The sequence below is a fragment of the Protopterus annectens genome, chromosome 3.part0 (genome assembly GCF_019279795.1).
Source record: "Protopterus annectens isolate FY-2018-M chromosome 3.part0, PAN1.0, whole genome shotgun sequence".
Lineage (NCBI taxonomy): Eukaryota > Metazoa > Chordata > Ceratodontiformes > Protopteridae > Protopterus > Protopterus annectens.
Genome location: NC_056731.1, coordinates 766,404,311 through 766,416,392, shown reverse-complemented (window position 1 = coordinate 766,416,392; position 12,082 = coordinate 766,404,311).

Below are 12,082 nucleotides of genomic sequence, written 5' to 3'. Positions count from 1 at the left end.
CATACTAAACTTTGACAAGGGTGCTGATGTCACCCACTTAGAAATGCACCTCTGGGACTGCCATAACCCAATAATTTCTGTAGCGCATTCTGTAACTGCGTAATGTTGTAGTGTGATAAACTAGTTTGGTAGATGTTCTAAACCCAGACTTGCCAAATGTGTGTGTGTGTCTGTCTGCCTGAGAAGGGAACAATGCTTTTCAGAGTATGCACACTCCTTACAATTCACATATTCAACTTTGGCAAGGGTGCTGATCTCACCCACCTAGAAATACACCTCTGGGACTGCCATAACCCAGTAATTTATGTAGCGTGTCCTGTAACTGCATAATTCTGTAGCGTGATAAACTAGTTTGGTAGGTGTTCTATTCCCAGACTTGCCAACTATGTGTGTGTCTGCCTGAGAAGGGAACGATGCATTTTAGAGTATGCACACTCCTTACAATTCACATACTCAACTTTGGCAAGGGTCCTGATGTCACCCACCTAGAAATACACCTCTGGGTAGGGTTCCATCCACAACCATGGCAGTTATGTGTTTTCTGTGTGTTTCAATGTCTGTGTAGGAAGCAATGCATTATAGCCTTCACACTCACAGGACATTTACAATGCCCTGCGTTGATGATCCTGCTGATGTCATTCCTTGTCAAATACACCTCTGTGGTGCATCCTATAACATCTCCATGCAGTAGTGTGATATAGATCTTGGCCATGGGTTCTATACCCACATATGTCAGTTGTGGATGTGTTGTGTGTGTCTCACTGTCTATTTTGTGAGCAATGCATTTTGGGCTACTCTCTTGCAGGAAATTCGAATTGCCCTACTTTGGTAACCCTGCTGATGTCATTCCTTGTGAAATACACCTTCGGGGATGGGGTAGCCCAGTAATCTCTGTAGTGTGTGCTATAACTGCATAATGCTGTAGTGTGGTAAACTAGTTAGGTAGGAGTTCTATTCCAAGATGTAGCAGGTGTGTGCGTGTGTTTGACAGTCAGAGCTTGTGTGGAGGTGGCTGTGAGTGTCTAACCAGTGGACATGTTGAGGAGCGTTTTTTGTAGTTTTTCTATATGGTGGCCATATTATATGTCACAATGTTGACCTCACGAGGATTACAGATTTCAATCAGCCAAGAGACTGTGTTGGTAAGCCATACCCCTACATCTGGCAAAAGGCCTGGTGAACAAAGTAAGCACCCCTACTATTACCCAGAATACAGTCTGAACCCATGTGTCATACACAAACACACTTGCCTAGAAAATCCCACTATGGTGCTATTACCCTGCACATTGCTGACAGATAGTAGGCATGGTGTGAATGCAGTGGGCTGCGGAGGGCATGGCACCATGTCCAGCAGTACAATAGGCACATAATTGCGGACAATGCGCCTTCACTATGTTCCCCACTGGACACCTGCAACATATGTGATGCCATCAAATGTGATCCACAAAGGACATACAATGCCTTACACAGATGTCCTGTATGGACAGATGCCACTGACACCAGGGAATACCTGTATCATGCTATCAGTGCAGGTGCAGGGTCAACCTGCTGTCTATTAGCAGGTCCTGCCACACCAGGCCAGGATTGGCACATCTGATGATAACAGTCTGTGTACACAACATGTGCCAGGCAAACCAGGTACACTTAAACATATCACTGTACATTAATGTGGGATGTGCACATCCCAGGCAATGTCCATGTCAGTGACTATCAAACACAGACATGGTATGCATTGCAAAGCAATGGCCACACATAATGGTAACCAGGATGACAGGACAGTTAATACAATACCCATCTGTGTGGGACATTGCAGACACTACACCCCTGAACCACACTGCAGACCATTGTCAGGTGGCCTGATGCCAAGGATTACCCCTCACCCAGCCTTGTACAGCCATCTTGCACAGCCAACCACTACACACTCATGAAGCAATGCACACATGCATTTCAGTACTGGCACCTTGTGTCTGCATGTGGGGTATGATGTTTCCAACCACAGTCACACCCATTATAACTCCCACTGGCAAACTGACTGATGTCAGACACGTTCACATGCCCTAGCCCATAGAACCTCAGGATAACCCCTGTGGTGCATGTAATACCTGTGCATTACTGTAGTGTGGAAAACTAAGTAGTTAGGAAGTGTATTTGTGAGCCTGCCAAAGTGTGCCAATGTGTCTGAGTCCCTTAGAGAGTGTGGTTGTGTTGACAATGACATCTGTTCATGTGGACAGCCATATGTGCTACACCTAATGTATGTCTACTATATCTCTGTTGCAGATGTCGCTCACCAGCACACATATATGTTCTTACAGCACACCAACATGTCAGCTATGTGGCACATGGAGTAACTGCATGCACTTGTAATAGTAATGGCTAGTCAGTCAGGGGTTTGAACCCGTGTACTGGTAGGTGTGTGACAGGCGATGCTTAGGTTTTAGTCTCCCAGCCCTTCTCTGATGTACTTTGCCTCTGTCTGTCCCTCACACACACTCTCTGGTGGATGTGGAGATGTGCACCTGCTCAGCAGCAGCTTGTGTTTTGTAAGTGATGGTCATGATCAGGTGATGGCCTCTGCATCTATTGCAGTCCTCCTCTAGCTGATTGCATGTGAAACAGCTGTGGTGACATTCCCATAGCCAATTGCATGGAAGCACAGTACAATATCTAGGAACATCATGTTGGTGTTTGCCCATGACAGTCGCTGTGAGTGGAACCTGGATCTGATGTTTGGTAAACAGCATCACAGATGAAATCTGGATATTCCTCAACTGACATACACAGTGGAAGATAGCCTAAAGATGGGAGGGTGATGTGCCAGACATGCCTACAGCATGTAAGTGTAGCTATGCTTCATTCAGACTACTGCCAATTTAACAAGTTGTGTGTGGTAATGGCTAGTCTGCATGTTTTAATAACTGACAAGACAGTGCTCTGTTTGTGACAAAACTCCCATCTGTAGGGTCATCTGTGGACTGGTCAGTGTATGGATCCATTTGTTTCTTGTGTTACTCACAGAACACACATCTGTGAACTGCAGAAGCATAGTGTGAGGATTGCAGTCAGTACATGGTGACAGTGATGAGAGTTACTGCCATCACATCCCTGATTGGACATACGTCACATGAAACAGTGGTATGACAGTCACTGTCTGAGGTTATCACAGTGACATGCCAATAGTGGGCCACTGTTCATAGCTGCAGTCACAAGTCATCTACGCTTTGGACAGATGTCATGCAGTATATATGCATGTGTTGTGCTCCCTCTGCAAATGTATATCTGTTGTCTTGGGTTGATGGTAATATCGATGCATGCTGTTATAAGTAATCCTGACTGCTGTTCACTATTACTAAGCCTTATCTGTGTTAAAACTGCAACACCATAGGCTGTATGGGATTGGAGGTCCCGGCGGAACCACCTGTCCCACTTCAGCTGGCCATGGCACTGGGCACCAGCACATCTGGGGCCCAGCCTTGGACCTCCACCTCTGTTGGCTCTGTACCACCTTCTGTTGGAACCGCCACTGAGAATGAGGCCTGCCCCCCTTGGAGCAGGTCCAGACAGGAACTTGTCAGCCATCGTACAGACAAGGCCGTGGTGTGTAGGGGGCTCAATAAGGGGTTTTGAGAACAGTTATGCCAGCTCGAGGGCAGAGTGTCACATTTAGAGGGTTAGCCTGCCCCTCCTAGACAGCACCCAGCACAGCCACCTTTGTGGCTGTGACGGTGCAGTGGTGGTTGTCCATGATTGGGGACCTCCGTCCCACTGTTTCCATTTGGGGGCTCATGTGTTAGTGACTGCCAAACACCCCTCCCCATCCAAGGTGTATACCCCCACATGTGTCATATACCGCCCCTGTATGCTGTCTTGTCTGTCATCCCACCCAACCTATCCTCCACGAGCATACCTACTCTCCTTCCCCAACATCCCACTCTCACCTTACAAAAATGGAAACAAAAGGCCAATCTGTTCCCAGAACAACTTTTGCCCCATACATAGCTGTCCATTTCACACACGTGTCCACTGGACACATGTAACCTTTGTAACTTGCATCACAACATACTACTGTTGTCCTCACCTCTCTCTCAGGCACACAGTCCTGGTATGCACATGACTCCTAAAGGTTCCAGGTACACGTGATGCAGACGACCCCATTGTACACATGACACTACCGGTCACTCTATGGTTACCCCATTTAACTTTTTAATGATGATAATGATGTTGCACACAACACCTTGCAAGAGGACTGTTCTCACATAATGATTGGACAGGACCAGTTTTGTTACTGTAAATGAAATGCTCAAAGTAATGTATTTAATGTTTGCGTGTATTAATGATGCATATCTGTCTGAGGGAGTCTTGATATTACATAGGACAACACCACTACATAATACAGGAGTTGCTGGACTTTCCCTTTTCATTCTTTTTTACTGTTTTGTTGTCACATGGTATGTTCTTGATATATCTATATATATCTATATCTATGTATGTATATATATATATATCTGGACATAAACACACACACATACATCTACATAATGGAATACATTTCCTATACTGTTGAATGACTGTGCTGGATGCTATGTTTGTGATAACATCCGATGTCTGTATATCTGCCATGTAGTAAATCACATTGACTGTGGTGTGCAGGGTCCTAGTTTTGAGCCTTGCAGAGGCCATTTATTTTGTTGCTGGGCAGAACAGGGGCTGTTGGATATGGAGTGATTAAGGCTCTTTTAAGCAGTTGTGAGTGTGTTTGCATGGGTTTGTGCAACTGTAAGCAGTGGTTACTTTTGGTTTCAGTTCCTTACACTCAGTTACCTTCTTGATTGCTTAACCTGTGTAGGCAGTGCTTACCCCCGCGCAAACAGGCTGTAACCCGCTCACTGCAGCTTAAAAGTGTTTACTCCCACTTACCCCCGCTCTATTTTTTTAAAAGAAAAGAAAAAAGGGGTGATAGGAAAGTGGTGACAAAGGGGCACAAAGAGGGAAAGATAGTAGGCAAGGTAGCTAGGGATGTACAGGAAGGGTGTAGGGAAGGTCCATAGCTGTCCATTTCTTCTACAGCAATGGCTGTGCATATGCAAAAAATTTGGCGGTACATTTGGGCACTCACAACTCTGAGAGAGGGGTGAGGGCAACAATAGTATGTTGTGATGCCAATTAGAAATGTTTACATGTGTCCAGTGGACATGTGTGTGAAATGGACAGCTATGTATGGGGGGTACTTTTTTTTGCAAGAACAGATTGCCCTTCTTTTCTTTTATTTTAGGTGAGAGTGGGATGTTGGGAAAGGAGAGTAGGTATGATCAGGGAGAATAGGTTGGGTAGGATGACAGACAAGACAAACAAGATGCATACAGGGCAGTATATGACACATGTGGGGGGGAAACACCTTGGATGGGAAGGAGTGTTTGGAAGTCGCAAGCCCATGAGCCCACAAATGGATACAGTGGGACTGAGGTCCCAACTCATGGGCAGTCACCACTGCACCTTCACAGCCCAGAAGGTGGCTGTGCTGGGGGCTGTGTAGGAGGGGCAGGCTCACCCTTTAGTTGCACCACTCGGCCCTCAAGCTGGCATAGGTGGTCTCGAATCTCCCTGTTAAGCTCCCTACGCACCACCGCCCAGACCATACCATGGGTGACAGGTTCCTGTCCACTCCAGCTCCCAGGGGGGCTGAGCCCCATCCCCTGTGGTGGTTCCACCCGAAGGTGGTGCAGTTCCAACGGACGAGGAGGTCCCAGGCTGGGCCCCAGATGTGCTGGTACCCAGTGCCATGGCCAGCTGAGGTGGGACAGGTGGGTCCGCTGGGATCAGCCTTCCCATATGAGCTATGTTATAACATGTTTAAGGCAGATATGGGTTAGTAATAGTCAACCGCATTCACGATTAGTTATAACAGCATGCATATGTATTCCCATTACACAGGGCACCAGATATAACATAGTTGCAGAGCAGGCAGAAAACATGCATATATGGGTAAACAGTTGCCATTACAACAACATGCAGGTTTCATTGATGGCAACAGGACACCAATATGGGAGTATTTTAACATGGCACATGCATAGAAACAGATGTGAATATTTATAAACCAATAGGACATATGTCCCAACAAAGGTTAGTTAGGAGTGTAGACATACCAAATGAGTTGTGTAAATTGGTTATTTTTACACATATGGTAGGGGTGAGAGAGAGAGAAAGTTCAGTTAACAACTAATAAATCCTTGTATGTTTTCACAACATTCATAGTCACTGCAATGGTCTGTCCCTTACATGTATTATTACACTACCTAATGGCGTTATATTGTACAATGGTATTTTTGTAGATTAGTATGTACGGGACCTGTGTCTTATGTACAGGCTTGACAAGATGCAGGTGTTAATGCAACATGTTTTGAGACTGCTGTCATACACTTTGGGTGAGATGCTGGGATGACAGGTATGTTTGCATGTACATTCTCTGACTATGTACAAGTCTGACTATCAGTTATATGTCATTTACAGCTGCCTACATTTCTTGGATCATCACACTAATTTGTCAGGGGAACAGGGAAAAAGGCAGGTGATGTGGTCATTTATCAGGACATACTGGGCAGACTGGAACAGTTGAGGGGTATGAATATGCATACCACTTTCTATTTGAGCATTCTAGCATAATCTGTACAGTTGTTAAGTGTATATATGCATACGACTTTCTCACTGAACATTCTAACAAACTGTGTGCAGTTGTGTGGAATGATTATGCATACAACTCACTAGTGCTCCTGGGATCCAAAGCCCTGCTGTGTGTGACAAAAGCATTACGTTTAAGATCACTGTATACTATGCTATCAGGAAATTGCTGTGAGGCTTTCCAATGTATTTAGTCTAATATGACTGACCTGTTTGCACTTCTGACATTGTTATACAGCACTTCATACACATTTTATCTGCATACCACAGTGTGGGTAACACTGCTTACTACAACAGTACTATTTAATAACTGCAACAGTACAACAACATATGACTGCAGAGTAAACAGAACCAATGCAGGGGTTACACCTTTATTAGCAGCATATTACACAATTCTGTATACTGGTACAACATTTTCTTAGGCTCTTACATTTATTTGTTATGACAGTACATGCAGGCTATTTACTAACCTGCCTCATGATGCATCCTTTGCAGCCTAGCATCATAGGCTTGCTGTTTCACAGCATGCTCATCTGCAGCTGTCAGAGAAGTACAGTGATATTTACCCATACCTATCCATAGTATACACAAGCTAGGCAATTATTAACTATGTAGTGGAAGGAGGACTTACTCAGTTCTGGGGCATTCTGCATCTGTCTTGCTTCCTGGATCCACTGTTCCAGGACATCCCCCCTCCACCGCTTCAGGTCTGTATGATGGTGCCTGACCTGCTCACCAGTCTGGGGGATATCTGTGGCACTAGTGAGGTCACGGCCGAGACTGTCCCAGGCCTCTGTTGTGTATTGTGAGCCCTGGTACTGGCCCTGCAGTAGTCTCCTGTCATGGTGCTTTACCAGGAGCCATACCATGAATTTGGACTCCTGGATGCCCCAGCGCTACACTCTAAAGTGAGTGCCTTCTCCCACTCCAGCTATTCTGCCTGCAGGGGGATGCTACAACCAGTTATGAGCTGTATTTGCACCTTTTCGGTTTAAGTAGGGCCGGACTCACACACTTTTCCATAATTGGCCGGTTTCAAAAAAGCTAAGCTATGGGCACACCTGCTTACTTCAGGTTGGCACTGCTTAAAGAGGTGTACCTGTGGGCATATTGTATTGGCTTCCCTACACATTGCTTACAATTACTTAGTTGGGCTGTGCTGCAGTTAGCATTGCTTATTGGTTATCTAGCATTTTATTTGCCTTTTGTCAATGATGTCTTATTCATTACAGGTTATATATGTGTCTGGTCTCCGTCATTCATGTGTATATACACTGTATGGGGCCATGTGGACTTCATATCTTTATTACAGTGACACCTCAACTCTGTGTTTACTGCAGTACTCCAATTCACATATTTATGGTCTGTGACAGGTTATAGCACATTACACTGTACATAGATTCAGTTCACATATTTGATTTGATTTCCCTGTTGTGAGGATTAGTTTGCTGATACCACCTTTATATGTATTGCTATCGTGGTGTAGTGGTTTACTACTATGACTATGATGTACAGGGTCCTGAGTTCTAGACTTGCAGAGACTGGTAATTATGTTGCTGGCCAGAACACAAGCTGTTGGGTACAGAGTGATTAAGGCACTTTAAAGCAGTTGTGAGCAGGTTTGCATGGAGCTAAGCAATGCTAACCTCCGGTTACAGTTTCTTACACTCAGTTAGCCTCTGCATTGCTTCACCAGTGTGATACTCGCATACCGGCGCCCAAACAGGCTTACACCCACTTGCTCCTGCACTTGCAAATGTACTGCATTTGGTGTTTGCATCTGACACTCACACCCCTGGGTGAGGGTGAGGACTACGATAATACCTTCTGATGCCTATTACATCGGCTTACATGCCTACAGTGGGGTGTTGCTACCATATGTTCATAGGTGATGTGTAGTGGGTTATGCAACGACACATATGGTCATACCATACTTAACCATTTAAACTGTGCTGCGATGGGACCCATATCAGGAATGGCTGCCCATTAGACGTAAACATGCTGGTTGACTGTACAGAATCCATGGCCTGTCCAGAGTTTGCTTTATACTGTTGGTGTGTTCCTCTTACAATCTGCAATTGTCTGGCAAATACCTGGGAACTGACACCATTAAATACAGACAAGTAATTGGGTTTAGGACCCCACATCCTTCAGCCGAGTCATGCTAATGCAAACCTATTATTCTATCATCTTTCTAAGGTTGTAAGTGGAATATCTGCTTTCTGTCCCTATCAGACCTCTTAAACAAGTGGGGACAAATTTCAACTGAATCAGGGACAAGTCAAGAAAAACTCAGGGGCAATCAGGGACACTTTTAAAATATTAGTGCTATTAACTTGAAACATTGACAGAATCAGAGCATGTGAATTAATACACATTTTCTGAAGTAAAAGACCTTTATAACTCTTAATTATTGTCATTATTCATTAAGTGTAATTCACCACCTTTCCTCCAAACATCACTAGTTTTAGGAGGGATTAAAAGGGACAGAGTGAAAATTTGAGTCAAAATCAGGGACAGTTGAGAGGTATGGTCCCTATTTGTTCCCCCAGTGGTTTATGTCCTGTCCAGTGGATTTGTTCTTAGGGGTTGAGAGGTATGGGCATAAGTTCTGCCCATTTCGGAATATTATTTACATCCCTGGGGCGGTCCTAATACAACTGAGCCAACCAACACCTGCACGCCTAGGCCCATAATTGCATACACATAGTTCCCCCACCTGCCCCTCCTCTACACCATTCATCCTTACTGTGGGTGCAGGTGGAGTCTAACCACACCACTACACACTGTCCACTCTCCGCGTGTCAGGACCCATGTCGTACGTTGTGTCGACCCATGGGTTATCAGGCTTGCACAACCTACTGGTCTGTGTACGTCTACAGCCTGGGTTGATGACTCATGACAGGAACTGACTCCAATGATCAGTAATTTTTGGGGTGTCCCACAAGGGACATTGATGTCTTTGTTTCAAGATTAGACCTGGCAGGTCTCTCCCACTGGTAGTATCCTGCCTGTGGTCTGGGAAGCAGTGGTGTGTTTACTTTTATTGTGTGTCTGTATGTTTCACCGGTCAAGCTGGGGGGGTGGGTTGATGTTACGTGTTACACGTTTGTTGACTGGACCCCTCACCCCCATATGCATTGCCTGTGTAATTCATAACTGCTGTATCATATGCTAGCTATATACATGTGTATATGTACACACACACACACACACACATATATATATATTTTTATATATATATATATATATATATATATATATATATATATATATATATATATATATATATAGATAGATAGATATATACATTACTATATGCAGACATATCTGTATATGTATGCATACATGTATATATTTATGTATTGCTGTCTATATATATCTAACGACATATGGGTGTATGGGTGTATGGGTGTCTGCATATGTATATATCTATATGTGGGTATGTATATGTATTCTGTTTCTGTATGTATACATTTGTACTACGGAGAGGAAGAGGTATATCTCCATGTAGCTATGGGTTGATATACACACACATACCTCTACATATATACATCTACATCTGGTTATTCCATTCCTTGCCATGTAGATTACACTTTGCTGCCGTGGGACTCGTAGCAGGTGTGGCTGCTCATTGGGCGACGCCTCTGCCAAATGAACACTTTTGCTTACATCCCTGGAGCTGTCCATATAGACCCACATCAGCCAACACCTGCACACCTAGACCCATAACTAGCTACCCATAGTTCCCCTACCAGCACCTCCTCTACAGCACCCACCCTTACTCTGGGTGCTGGTCGGGTCTGAACACACCACTACACGCTGCCCACTCTCCACTTCACGGGACCCGTGTCATACATTGCTGCGACCCATGGGTCATCAGGCTTTCCCATCCTTGTATTCTGGGTATGTACACATACGGCCAAAACGGTTATCGTATCACCTTCTTTTGGTTATATGTCAATTTGTGGGGCGTCCCACAAGGGACGCTCCTGTCTGTGTTCCAAGATTAGATTTCATGGGTGCACTGTGACCCCCCTCACACTTGTATCCTGCCTGTGGTCTGGGGAGCAGTGGACTATTTACATTGTTTGCGGGTTTGTGTGTATGTTTCCTCTGTCCGGCTGGGGGGTGAGAGGTCATGCTACATGTTACATGTTTCTTGTTTGGGCCCTTCACTTCCATTGGCATAGCCTGTGAACATATGTCATTCTTGTGTGCTGTTTCCTGTCATAGCTGTGAATCTGTGTATATCTACACGCGCGTGCACACACACACACACACACACACACACACACACACACACACACACACACACACACACACATATATATATATATATATATATATATATATATATATATATATATATATATATATATATGTCTGTAGGGCAATGCATACCCCTGCGCAAATGCACTTAAACATGCTTACTGGTGCTTATTTATGCTTAAACCTGCTTACTACTGCCTTATTCATTATGACACTGACACTTCACTCCAGTTCACTTTTAATTGTTATTATGCAGGTTATACAGCAGACAGATGTCGAAATATGTTTATATACAGATTACCAATGGAAACTGGTATGTGCTGTAGTGGGATTTGGAATGGGAATGTCTGTTCATTAGGCGGATGTTCTAACCACTACACTATTGCTGTGCTGCTTCATTTGCATATATACCCATATACCCATGACTCCTAGTTCCCCAAACACCCACCCCAACACTGCACTAACACAGCCGTCATCCATTCTCCAGTTGGATACACGGTGTATCCACACCACTACACATAGGCCACTCCCTACACCTGTAGACCCATCCCATGGGTTGACTCACTCCACGTATCCTCAGACATCCCAAACTTTTAGTCCACAAACATTGGTGAAATGAGTGACCAATAGGACACTATTCACAATTTTTGGGTTGTCCCACCTGGGACACACATGTCTTTATTTCAAGATTAGACTCTATACTTCATTACATCATTACTCCCGTTAACATGGCACTACAATAAATTAATAGATATGACTATGTAGTAACATGAGAGCTAATAATGTACGAGTTCGGTGAAATTATTTTACAAATAGGACCGCTTTAGTGATTGGCACTGCCTTAGCAGGCAGATCACAGGAATGATTCCATCTGTGAGAAAGTCCTCACATTTGATTTTTTGAGAATAGCACTGACTTCGGACATTGTACACACTTCTGCATTTTAGCAGTTTCTCCCTTCCCTCTTATGCACAACCTATTATTCTATCTACTGTTGAGGTTTGTAGGGGCACTTTCATATTATTTATGTCTGTAAAAGGAATGAATGTGTTATAGGGAATGTACTTCTACATATAGATGTATGCATGTGTGTATGCATATATACTTATAACAAACTCACTGACCTCCACGAGGT